The 11,959-nt window shown below is 36.2% G+C and overlaps 1 long non-coding RNA gene across 1 annotated transcript; it reads left to right on the top strand.

Moving 5' to 3' along the window:
• Positions 1 to 5,237: 5,237 nt before the first annotated feature.
• LOC127987256 (uncharacterized) lies at positions 5,238 to 8,846 on the top strand. The gene is made up of 4 exons (XR_008161134.1): positions 5,238 to 6,071; positions 6,214 to 6,248; positions 6,993 to 7,027; positions 7,449 to 8,846. It is a non-coding gene; the product is annotated as an uncharacterized LOC127987256 (long non-coding RNA).
• Positions 8,847 to 11,959: the final 3,113 nt, after the last annotated feature.

Genomic DNA, 11,959 nt, shown 5'->3' with positions numbered 1-11,959 from the left:
TTTACACATTTTAACCCAGCATGCTGGGTTATTGAGAAAACCCAAGATAGAGTCATTTTTACCATTTGTGGGTTTGCATTTTTATGATTCTGGGTTATTCTTGCTGGGTTATTCTCATGGATTAATAAATAATGAAGAATACAGGTTATTTAGACTGTTAAAAAATATTTTTAATGCCATCTGACGTTCAAAAATTTGTACCAATGACAAACAACATGGAATTTTCCCTTTTTTTGTTTCCAGCAAATGCAAAATAAATAAATAAAAATCACAGAAATACAGTTGCAATAAATAAGAACATTATTTCTGAATGACCTGTGTCTAGCTGTTCAACAATTACATTTTGAGATTTTTAGCTATTTAAATACACAGTGAAATGACATTGACAATTAACATTCTTTAAATTTAAATGTAAAATAATTTAAAGATGTCCTTAAATTTATATCAAGTATATAAAGACTCCTACGTAGGTAGATGTGCACTGCTTAGGGTAGTTCAACATATAGTTCACCCAAAAATGAAAATTCTGTCATTTATTACTCAGTCGTTACAAACCCGTAAGCCCTTCATTCATCTTCAGAACACAAGTTAAGATATTTTCGTTGATATTCGAGAGCTTTCAGACCAGGGTGAATAATTAGTGACAATTTTCATTTTTGGGTAAACTACTGTCAAACACTTAAGCTCTGAAGCAAAGATCTACACCTGAGAGCAGTGTACTCTGCTATAGAGCCTGTCTACGGAAGGACAATTTTCAAAAGGAATTGCTAATTATATTTTCAATTGCGTTTTCCACATGTGACAAATTGTGACAATCCAAACACAATTGCAAATCTTGAACAAAAACACTGTTTCAAAAACACTGAACAAAAATTACGGTTTCTGTTTTCATGAATGCACAGTGACTGCCAAATTTCAAATGGAAAAACAAAGTCAGTTTGTAGCTGTATTTTCCATGTATTATGAGTAATAAGCCTGTCATATTGATCAAATACTGCATCATAGCAGCTTTACAGTATTAAATAGGAAAATAGTGTGTAATAATGCAAAGGGACAACAGTAAACACTCAGTTTTCAGTTAAAGTCAGTTCGTCATTGATTCAGTGATGTATCGTCCCTCTGTGCAATCAAGTGGATGATATCGCTTGATATTAATTGTCCCCAACTAAAGAAAAACAAGGAACCGAAACTCCATCGGTGACAGAATGGAGAAAAAAAACCTTGGGAGAAACCAGGCTCAGTTGGGGGGCCAGTTCTCCTCTGACCAGACGAAACCAGTAGTTCAATTCCAGACTGCAGCAAAGTCAGATTGTGCAGAAGAATCATCTGTTTCCTGTGGTCTTGTCCTGGTGGTCCTCTGAGACAAGGACTTTACAGGGGATCTGTATCTGGGGCTCTAGTTGTCCTGGTCTCCGCTGTCTTTCAGGGATGTAGAGGTCCTTTCTAGATGATGATCTCCATCTGGTCTGGATACGTACTGGATACGGGTGGCTACGGTGATCTTGGAATAAGAGAGAAACAGACTAATGTTAGCATAGATGCAACATAAGAACAAGTACATGAGGTTTTATGAATTACCATGTCTGTTTTTTCACTGTGTCGCACATGTTACCTGCCAAAACTCAAATGGAATCTTTAGCATCTGAATTTCCAATGCCTCACATTGAAAACTGTCAATTTTTGTCAGAGGTGGGACCATACTATGGAGAGTGTTTGTATTGGGAGGTGATGTCACTCAAAGACAACTGTGCAAAATGCTTTGAACAATGGAGGTTAAGGCACTACTAAAGGCAGCTGCCGCTCCGAGAGATGTGTGATAAAGAACAGACAGTGCAACCCGGATCTTTCTATATTCTTGGCACCTCACACAATAAATAATTCTGTCATTTTTACCCCAAATGCAGCTACTATCCCCTGCTAATCGTTAGAGCCACATGGTACTATTGGTCAATATTCACCATTAACCAAATGCTTTTCACCGGAGGAATAAAATATAGGGTAAGATGCAACTAGGTAAATAAGAGTAGAACTGCAATGTTGTTTGCTGACGTGCATCAGAGTGCAAACAGTGACAGATTTGGGGTAAAAACTAAAAAATATCTCCCAATACAAACACGCCCCATAGTATAGTCCCACCCTTGACACAAATTGACAGCTTTCTGTGTAAGGCATCTGAAATACAAATGCTTTTCAATTGAGTTTGGATTATTTCACAATGTATATGTCCACATGTGGAAAAATACAATTAAATATACAATTTGCAATTCCTTTTGAAAATAGTCCAGAATATCCTTACCTGTCCATTGATTATGATCAATGCCTGAGAGATCTGCTGTCATTTTTAAATCGCCACGACAATTGGATGGGGTTTTGTGGACTCTGCTCAGTTAAGGAATTCCATGATTGTTCCAACCTTTAAAATAAAGTTTAAAAAAAAGAAAAAATACAAATTGTTTTAATAACAGTGATTCAGTTCAACTGTGTGAAGTTAATCATGAAATTGACCCATCATGATTATGAGTTAAATTCACCTATGAGTTGGTCTACAGAAGCAGAATATGATATAGTGATTGGCTGAAAGGTGTGCTTTCAAACTGTCTAATCAATGGGATGTTCCAGTCATTATAAATCACAGTTGTATGTTAATATGCTGGGCTGGCTACATCAAACACACACAGTCACTGGCACAGATAAGGGGGATCACACTGCATGCGCGCACACAGACATTTCTATGACAAGTCACGTAGGCAAAACAGTCCATATATAAAAACTTATAGATGTACCAAAGTGATAAGGACAAGTCAAAAACACGATCTGGAAAATTAATATATGATGTTTACGCTCATAAGTTAGGTACATTCTGGTGCAGCTTTAACTATAGCACGAAATAAAAATATATGTTCGTTTAAGTTACGTGAGGGTTAACGTTAGTTGATTATCACAGACAAACAATTATGTAAAATGTATAATAAACACGAACTTACCGTTAGACGCCTCAATAAGACTGCACTCGACGAGTTTTTCTCTCACAAATGTATCCATGCGCTTTTCTGACAGGAAAAAAAACACATTTTGAATTATAATTTGTATGTAAAAAGACTTTATAAACCACAAAAGCATCAAATCACTTCACTAACGCGGCCAGCGTCACTCGCTGTGCGTGCGCGTACTTTGAAATGCCGACGTCGATTCTTTTCCGGGAATCACTTTGTTCGAGAATTACTGAACCGGTTTACTTGAACTTGGTCGTCGGTTCGTAATTTGTATGATTTACATGTCGATATGGACAACTGCAGGCGTTTACATTAGAGCAGAAAGTCGTATTCACTTTTTGAACTCATTTGACTCACTTAAATATCAAATTCGCTTTTCAGTGTCAGAAACTACTTTTTCCTCTATTTTCACAGGTATTCGCATATTTCAGCCATCAGTCACTGTCTGAAACTTAATAAAACTTTATTAATCTGTCGTCTCAGATACCTTAACACGATTATGCGAGTCGCGTAACGTAGGTTGGCCGTTTGAGGTAAACAGTTCATCATTTAACGTAAATAATGTTGGCCTGTAGACGTTTAACAGTATTTGCTGCAAAAAAAAAGTTATAATTCTGCCAATTTAAAATAATTATTATTGAAAACATTAAATAAACTTACCTTAAAACAGTTGAAAGCCGTGGCTTTGCCCCGTTGTTCTTCCAAAGTGACAGTTGGGGAGCGATTTAAACATCTTCAAGGCGCGTTAAATAACCCAGCGCTGGCCTGAAACAACCCAGCGACGCAACCCAGCAGGTTTAACCCAACACCTGGTAAATTGAAACTACCCAAAAGTGTTTAAAAAGAAATTAAATAACCCAACAAAATGACCCAACAGACTTAACCCAGCATTTTGGGTTAAAAAATAACCCAGCCGTTTTTAGAGTGTGAGAAAGACACTGATTTTCCTCCAGAGGCACATTGTCAACATTAGAAGATGGAGACAAGCACTGTCAGTAACTTTCCTCTGAATGATTAGCCTCTTGTATTAGATCCGCATGCCTTGACTGTACCATTGCCCAAAGTGCACTCGAAGCACATTCACTCTTTTGAAGTTAATCAAACATGATGGAGTGGTACATGCACATTAACCAAATAGCTTGCTCTATTCTTTTTCTATTCTATCTGTTTTCTTTTTATTTATTATATTATTTAAAAGCCCTTGCTACGTGTACTGTGTTAAGCTAACTGAGACTTGTTATAGCTCTTAAATATCATTGCTCTTTTTGTTGTTTTTGATTTCTTCAACTCTGTCCTCATTTGTAAGTCGATTTGAATAAAAGCATCAGCTAAATGAATAAATGTAAAAGTAAATATCAGTATAACCCGTGGTATAGATAAGTGCCAGTCAACTTTTTTTTCTGATTCCATTCTTTTAGAAACCATGCACAGGAAGCATATGTACTTTTAGTACTTTAACACCTGATGGCATTTTTTCTGGGTGTTTGAGTTACAACAAACATGTTTCAGAAACACACGGTTATAACAGCCAGAGAAAAGACTAAAACAGAAATCAAGGGTCAAGAGCCCAACTAAAGCAAACACTGATCTCTAACATGGTTACTTCAAATGAAACAATAAATCAACATCTAAACCTTAGTTCATTCTCAATAAGATCTTCTGTAGACATCTGACAGAAATAAAGTCAGTCTGGTTATTAATAAGTGGAGCTGGTGATGCTGTTTGTGGGGTTGTTTAATCAGATCTTGAGAGATTTCACGTATTTTATTTCAGTTGATTTCATCTAAGTCTGTGTCTGAAGTCAGTTGTAGTAGTTCTTGTGTTTCTCTTTTCTTCAGTGATTCTGTTTGTTAACAGCAGCTGTTCATCACTAATTCTCAATCAGCACTTAGTTAATCAATTAATTACTTAAATGCAAAGTTTTAAAACTTACATGGTTTAAATTAGGGCTGCACGATTAATCGCATGCGATTGTCATGCGTGTCTCATCAGTAAAGATGGTTCTGTGATTAGCGGTAAATGTCCATCAGCTGCTTTCAAATGGAGCCGCACCTAATATACAGAGCCGCAGATCGTTGACAAGCTACGCAATATCGCGTTCATAACCGTATGCGATTAATCTGCGATTATGAACGTGATATTGCACAGCTTGTCAGTGAATTACGGCTTCCCATCACACTAGATGTGGACTGACATTGCTCAGAAGTCAGATGTTGGTTGAAAGTGAAAACCCAACCTCTCCCAGCCGGCACATGACCGACCTTCAACGTTGAAATATGGTTGAAATAAGGTCAGTTGTGGTTTCAACGTTGAAACAACGTTGATTCAACGTTTAAAGCTGAATGGTTGAAAAACATCCAGCACATGACCAACTTTCAATGTTGAAATATGGTTGAAATAAGGTCAGTTGTGGTTTCAACGTTGAAACAACGTTGATTCAACGTTTAAAGATGAACTGTTGAAAAACTTCCAGCACATGACCAACTTTCAACATTGAAATATGGTTGAAATAAGGTCAGTTGTTTTAATGAAACAACGTTAAAAATGTTTAATGCTAAATGGTAGAAAAAGGTTAACAAGCTTTTAAATTATTTATATTAAATTATTTAAATTAATTATTATTTTAATAGCATTTAAAAATATTTTAGTCATGATACCTATTCTAAAATCTAAAGGTATATGTTAAATATTATCATCATTAACAACAATAAAACTATACATTCCGCTGCTTTATCACACTGAAGCAACTCCCATTGTTAGTTTTATTTTATTACTTCTATCATGATTGGTTAATCTGGCTGTCATTCAGGAAACTGGACAATGAATCGGTTCGCGCTTTTCTACATTTAAAAATATGACCGTTGTTGTTGTCTTTCTGTGAGTGAGGCGGCTAACTGTGAGCTGCTGCTCGTTATAACTGACAGCTCGGTCGGTCCCGAATTATTTCATATTTGCCTGTACATTTTGTATTTATTTTGAGCGAATTTGAGTCGTGACCTGTCAATGGAGAACAAAAACTGTGAACACAAGAAAGGTCAGGTGTTCTGCGAGGTCCTGAAAACATCCTGTCAAAATGAGGTAAGAAAATCGCTAACTTTCTCTTTATTATCTTTGGAAATAGTAAAGTATTACCAGAGTTTACAAATGGGTAGTTTAAAGGACATGTAACCTGCAGATAAATAAATACCCGTGTGTCTATTTTTGCATTGCTTTATCACAGCTGATCAAGTTAGATGCTCACCCAATGTGTTGCTGGTAGGTTGTGTTAATGTCTGTCTTTAGAGATTTTCCCATATTTTCCTGATATGAATCCCATGCATTAGGTGTGTTATATATGTTTGTATTCTTATAATAGTTTCAAAGTGTTTTCTGCAACATATAAGTGCAAATGTCGGTATTTAAATAATATAATTTTAATGAATTAATGAAAATAAAAAATAAAAATAAAAAAGGATTGTTTAAAGCCATGGTTCTCAAAGTGTCAGGCCCCCTCTAGTTGTTATGCAGGTGAATCACTAAATTAAACTAATTAATGTTAATACATTTTAACTTAATCTTTGAGTAAGTTTTTTTTTTGCACATTTAAGTATGTTACAGTTAAAGTACAGTACAGTTTTGTAACTTTTGTTACATAATTACATTTAAAATTAAATTTTAATTTAAACTTTTTTTTTTTCATTTACCTGTGTATGTAAGCACAGGTGTAGTGTTAATGTTCAAACTGTATTTACCATGGTAAAGTGTCTGACAATTAATTTTCTTATTAGAATAAAACTGCCTCATTTTTTTAACTGTAGACCTGTAGCTGAATAGTTTGGTCTACTACGCTGCTGAAATGTAATGTTGGTCATTATGGTGCAACTTAATATTTAATAACAAATATTTTCTGAAGTGGTACTTATAAAAAGTTTGAGAATCAATGGTTTAAAGAAATGGTATAATATGAAATCCTGCTTTTTAAGAACTTTTCAGTAAACCATTTCTTCTTTCCCCTTTTAGAGTCATCAAGGATCCAGCTTGTTCTTGAAACATTGGTAAGAAATTGTTCATCTGCTTCATTGCACTGTCACTTCTGCTAGAGATGCTTTGACCTTTTGTGATAGGTTTTGATTGTGCTTAGTTTAATAAAAATGTACTGAATTTGATTTGACTTGTTTTACTACACTGTAATGTTAGTGTTCTGATTAAAACAGTGTAACTGGGGGCTCTGAAAACACTGCTTGTGAATAATTTGTTAATATTGTACATTTTCATCTGAATACATTAAATAAGTGTTTAATGAATAGTGTTGTCCACTTTGTTTCCAACCTCACTGTTACTGAACTGTAAAGTGAAAATATTGTGTGATTTATTTTGCATTCAGTTTTCAGTTAAATATATTTCACAATATCAAAGTTATTGTCAAACATTGTGAACATATCTAAACTCACTGGTTAAATCTTATGTGCCCTCCAGAAGTTTGCACTCTGCAAGTGAACGACGCCTTGTGGTGCCATCCCAGAGAGCTTCATAATCACTCTCAAGGACCTTTTCCTGGACTGTGCCCAGCTGGTGGAATGACCTCCCAATCTCAATCCGAACTGCTGAGTCTTTAATCATTTTCAAGAAACATCTTAAGACTCATCTTTTTCACCAGAACTTAACCAACTAATGCTAGCACTTTTCCTTCTTTTCTTGTCTTTTATATATAAAAAAAAAAAAAAAAAAACCTGGCTATGCGTTCTGTACTCGACTAACTGAGACTTGTCATAGCACTTGTATACTGTTGTTGTTCGCTTGTACACCTGACTGCTTCGGTTCTTCTCATTTGTAAGTCGCTTTGGATAAAAGCGTCTGTTAAATGATTAAATGTAAATGTTTATACAGGACGGTACAGAAAGTGCACAAGTGGGAGAGAGTGGAGGGGACGGCGTCAGAAAGGACCTAGCGCTGGGACACTTTCAAGGATCACCCGAAGCACAACCACACTGTATACACTAAGGCTGCTGGTTCTAACATTTTAGAGTGCCCTGCGGTAGAAATCTCATTCTGCATTCCCCACGGTAAAGAAGACACAGTCCGGGGGGGTTCCCATTAGAAATCAACTGGTGGAAGGTTCCCTTCTCGAACTGTTCAACACATTTTCACTGCACAAATGTACACAACTCTTGTAATGAGACACATTACTAAAACATGTTTTTGACATAATCTGTAGGTTTCCACCAAAATAAAAGATCCACTGGTTTCAGTCATAAAGGTACAAGGGTTTGTCTTGTAAGTGCTGCAAAAAAATATGCATTTATGTGCCAAATTATTTCACAAAAACCTTTAAATATTATTGTATTTGGATTGTTCTACTACCTGTTTTTAGCATTACCTCCATGCATACTCTGCATAATAAAGTGTGGGATTATTTTCATCTGTTTTATACAGTATGTTTCCAAAATTAAACTGCTGTTTGACAATTTTGAGCATGTGGTAGTTTATTGAAGTTGTTTGTAAAGCCATTGCTGCCAGTCATTAGATTTTTAGCCTTGCATGTACATTGTTGATCTAAATGCCAACTAGGATCTAGGTGTATTTACCCACGGTGCAAGGTACGACGGGGAAACAACGTCGTGTTATCAACGCTGATTAACTTTTCAAAATCAACACCTCATTCAGCTTTCATCCCAGGGCTGCAGCACGACCCTAATTCACCCATAATGCAGGTAAGACGGTGAAACAGCGTCGCGATTTCAACGGTGAATCCACGTCGTGATTTCAACGTTGATCCAATTTGCAAAATCGAAAGGTTATTCAACGTTGATTCAACGTCGGGATTTCAACAGTGAATCAGCGTTGTGATTTCAACCATACATCAACGTCACGATTTCAACGGTGAATCAACGTCGTGATTTCAACGTTGATCCAATTTGCAAAATCGAAAGGTGTTTCAACGTTGAATCAACGTTGAAATGCCGGCTGGGCTGTTTGGTGTCAAACTCTAGCGTAAATACTCCAAAAACATGACAATCTTCACTTATTATAAACAAGATTTATTTCTGTCATAAATGTAAAAAAGTTCTTATTGAGATTAACAGAGATGTTGATGGTTTATTGAAAATTATAGTTTAGTTAGATGTCACCATTATGGTGATCAGTACTTAGGAAGTATGAGTCTTTTCAGTGTTAGCGTTCATTTAGCTGCTGTAATTATACCTGTTACAGCAAAAACATTGAGAAAAAGATGTCATTCGATAATGTTGGTTACTGGCTGATATTAAAAATGTCTTAATGTAACAATCTGATCAACTGATATTACCAGGAGTCTGTTCTACGCTATTAATTTAATATTAGTGACTATAGCAGATGTGTTGCAATACACAGGGTCCTGGCAATTTATGTTATTTTATTTTTATCTGATCTTTTTAAACTACATTGTTTTAGAATCACTTCAAACCATAGGATGCTTAGACATACAGAGACCTTAAGAATTAGTGTAAGAATCTCAACAATGGTGACATGCTTCATGCCGCAATGCATTCTGGGTGCTATGGATGAGTTTTGCATGATGTACCCAGAATACATTGCAGCATAAAGCATGTCACCATTGCTGAGATTCATACACTGAATCTTGATGTTTGTGTGACAAATTTTTTTTAAAATTTTTGAAATTATCTGCTTTAAATTCAATTGGGTGTCAGGTTGTTGACCATTGAGTCACTTTAATAAATAATACTTAACTAACACCACACAGTAGCTTGGGTGAAAACAAGTAATCAGACATATCAATCATCAGCAAGCAAACAGCGCCATTGAACCACATATTCGTTTGCTGTTTTAGCCACAATAAAGATGACAGCAGCTAAAAAACAACACCGTCAAGTCAAGTGTCAAATTGCACAACTAAAGCCAACACTTACCAGCATTATGGTGACATCAAACCAAGCTATTACTTTTAAACAGACATCAACATCCACATCTAAACATCCACTTAAATCTTAATTAGAATGTTATGGAATAATGTTCTAATAATGTTTAATGATAAACATTTGTAGAATGTTTTTAGAGAACGTTATCCTATCTTTTGAGAGAACGTTCTGGGAACAAAAATAAAACTAGCCGCTAAAAACATTGTTAGAACAATCCATGGGAATGTTCTTAGAACATTTTAGAACAAAGAAAATTCTAGCTGGGAAGTGCCGCTCCATTTGAAACCAGGTGGTGGACATTTACTGCTAATCACAGAACCAGCTTTACTGACAAAGACACGCATGACAATCGCATGCGATTAATCGTGCAGCCCTAGTTTAAATCAAGGCAATCTGTTTACTCAAACGGTTTGAGTTAAGTTATTTGTCAGGTTTTACAGTTTATATAATATATGAAAACAAATATATATAAAACTTTTTAAAACATTAAATGTATATTGTTTTTTTGTCGATGTCCATCAGTGAATCTGCTGTCACGGGAACATCTCAGCTGAAGATAATGAGGAAATTATGTCGCTCCTTTAGCAAAGTGCATTCCTAACGACTACTTAATGGCACGCACATGCCCTACTCACTCCAAAGTCCCCGCTCCAAGGGGATAGGGATGATCGCTTCCATTTGGAATTTGCCCAGGAACCGCTCGGTACCGGTACATCCCTAATTGTATTCATGTATTGTTGCGACTGTGGATTTGTTTTTATGGATCGAAACCTTGTCGAAAAAATTATTTTTAGAAAACCGATCATGTTGTCACAAACAGACATCAAGATTTTGGATATGCATCACATCAATGGTGACAATCAGAACAAAAAAGGCTGGAGAATAAGGATGAGTTTGTGCTATGGAGCTCTTTTGTTTGTCACCGTTGTTGTGATGTAGTGATGTGTCGTTCGTGAACGAATCGTTCTTTTTGAACGAATCTTTTAGGTGAATGAATCGTTCTCGTTCACGTAATCCACTGACTCATATTTCTCGTTCAGTGAAGTTCCTCCCTCCACAGCAGCGCGGCGCTATAAGCAGCGCATGCGCAGCTCAGTGAACCGGGTAACAACTGTTTCATCCTGTCAAAGAATTACTCAACCTCGAGCCAATAGCCTTCGAGTATGAGATGTGACAGAGTATTTGATTTGTTGAATGTAGTGAACGAATACGCCCTTCAATGAACGAGTTTCATATGAGTCTGAACTAGATCTAGAGATCTTATCGTTCGTGAACGAAATGACTGAACTGTTACCCATGTCGTTCGTGAATGAGTTGAATGAGCTGATACATATCGTTCGTGAATGAAATGACTGAACTGGCACACATGTCGTTCGTGCACGAGTTGAATGATACATCTCGTTCGTGAATGAAATGACTGACTTGATGGTCAGGGTATATTCTGGCAAACCGTTTACCAATCACGTTTCTCAATCGGCAAAGCACATGTCGTTCGTGCACGAGTTGAATGATTTAGTAAATCTCGTTTGTGAATGAAATGACTGAACTGGCACACGTCATTCGTGAGCGAGCTGAATGAACGGATACATGTCGTTCGTGAATGAAATGAACTGGTACATAGCTTATCTCGTTCGTGAACGAAATGAATGAGAGTAAACCGGGTCAGTCTGCCATTTAGCATGTCAATCTCGCAAAAATGCAAAGCGCAGTTATAGGTACTGTACTGTGCACATACACTCGTCTTGATATTTAGCAACTCCACGTTTAATCCCCAATTTATGAATGTGAATATATAATATACAAACTGTCTGACCAAACACTTAAAATGCTAATTAGGCAAGAAAACCTTGTGCTTTGTTCATCTGAACAACTTAATTAGACTTTATATGTTGAATGCGATTATACACACATTTTAATAAAGCCAGATCAGTTTTTGCAACAAGTGAATACGTTCGTTGACTTAAGACATAACAACATAATACACTTTTTTTTTGCCATCTACTGGCTTATTTTGTGTAATACGAAGAAATGGTCACTGAACGAAACAGTGAACGATTCTGAACGAATCGTTTT

This window comes from Carassius gibelio, chromosome B22 (assembly GCF_023724105.1).
Source record: "Carassius gibelio isolate Cgi1373 ecotype wild population from Czech Republic chromosome B22, carGib1.2-hapl.c, whole genome shotgun sequence".
Classification (NCBI taxonomy): domain Eukaryota; kingdom Metazoa; phylum Chordata; class Actinopteri; order Cypriniformes; family Cyprinidae; genus Carassius; species Carassius gibelio.
This window is presented reverse-complemented; position numbering and strand designations above follow the sequence as displayed.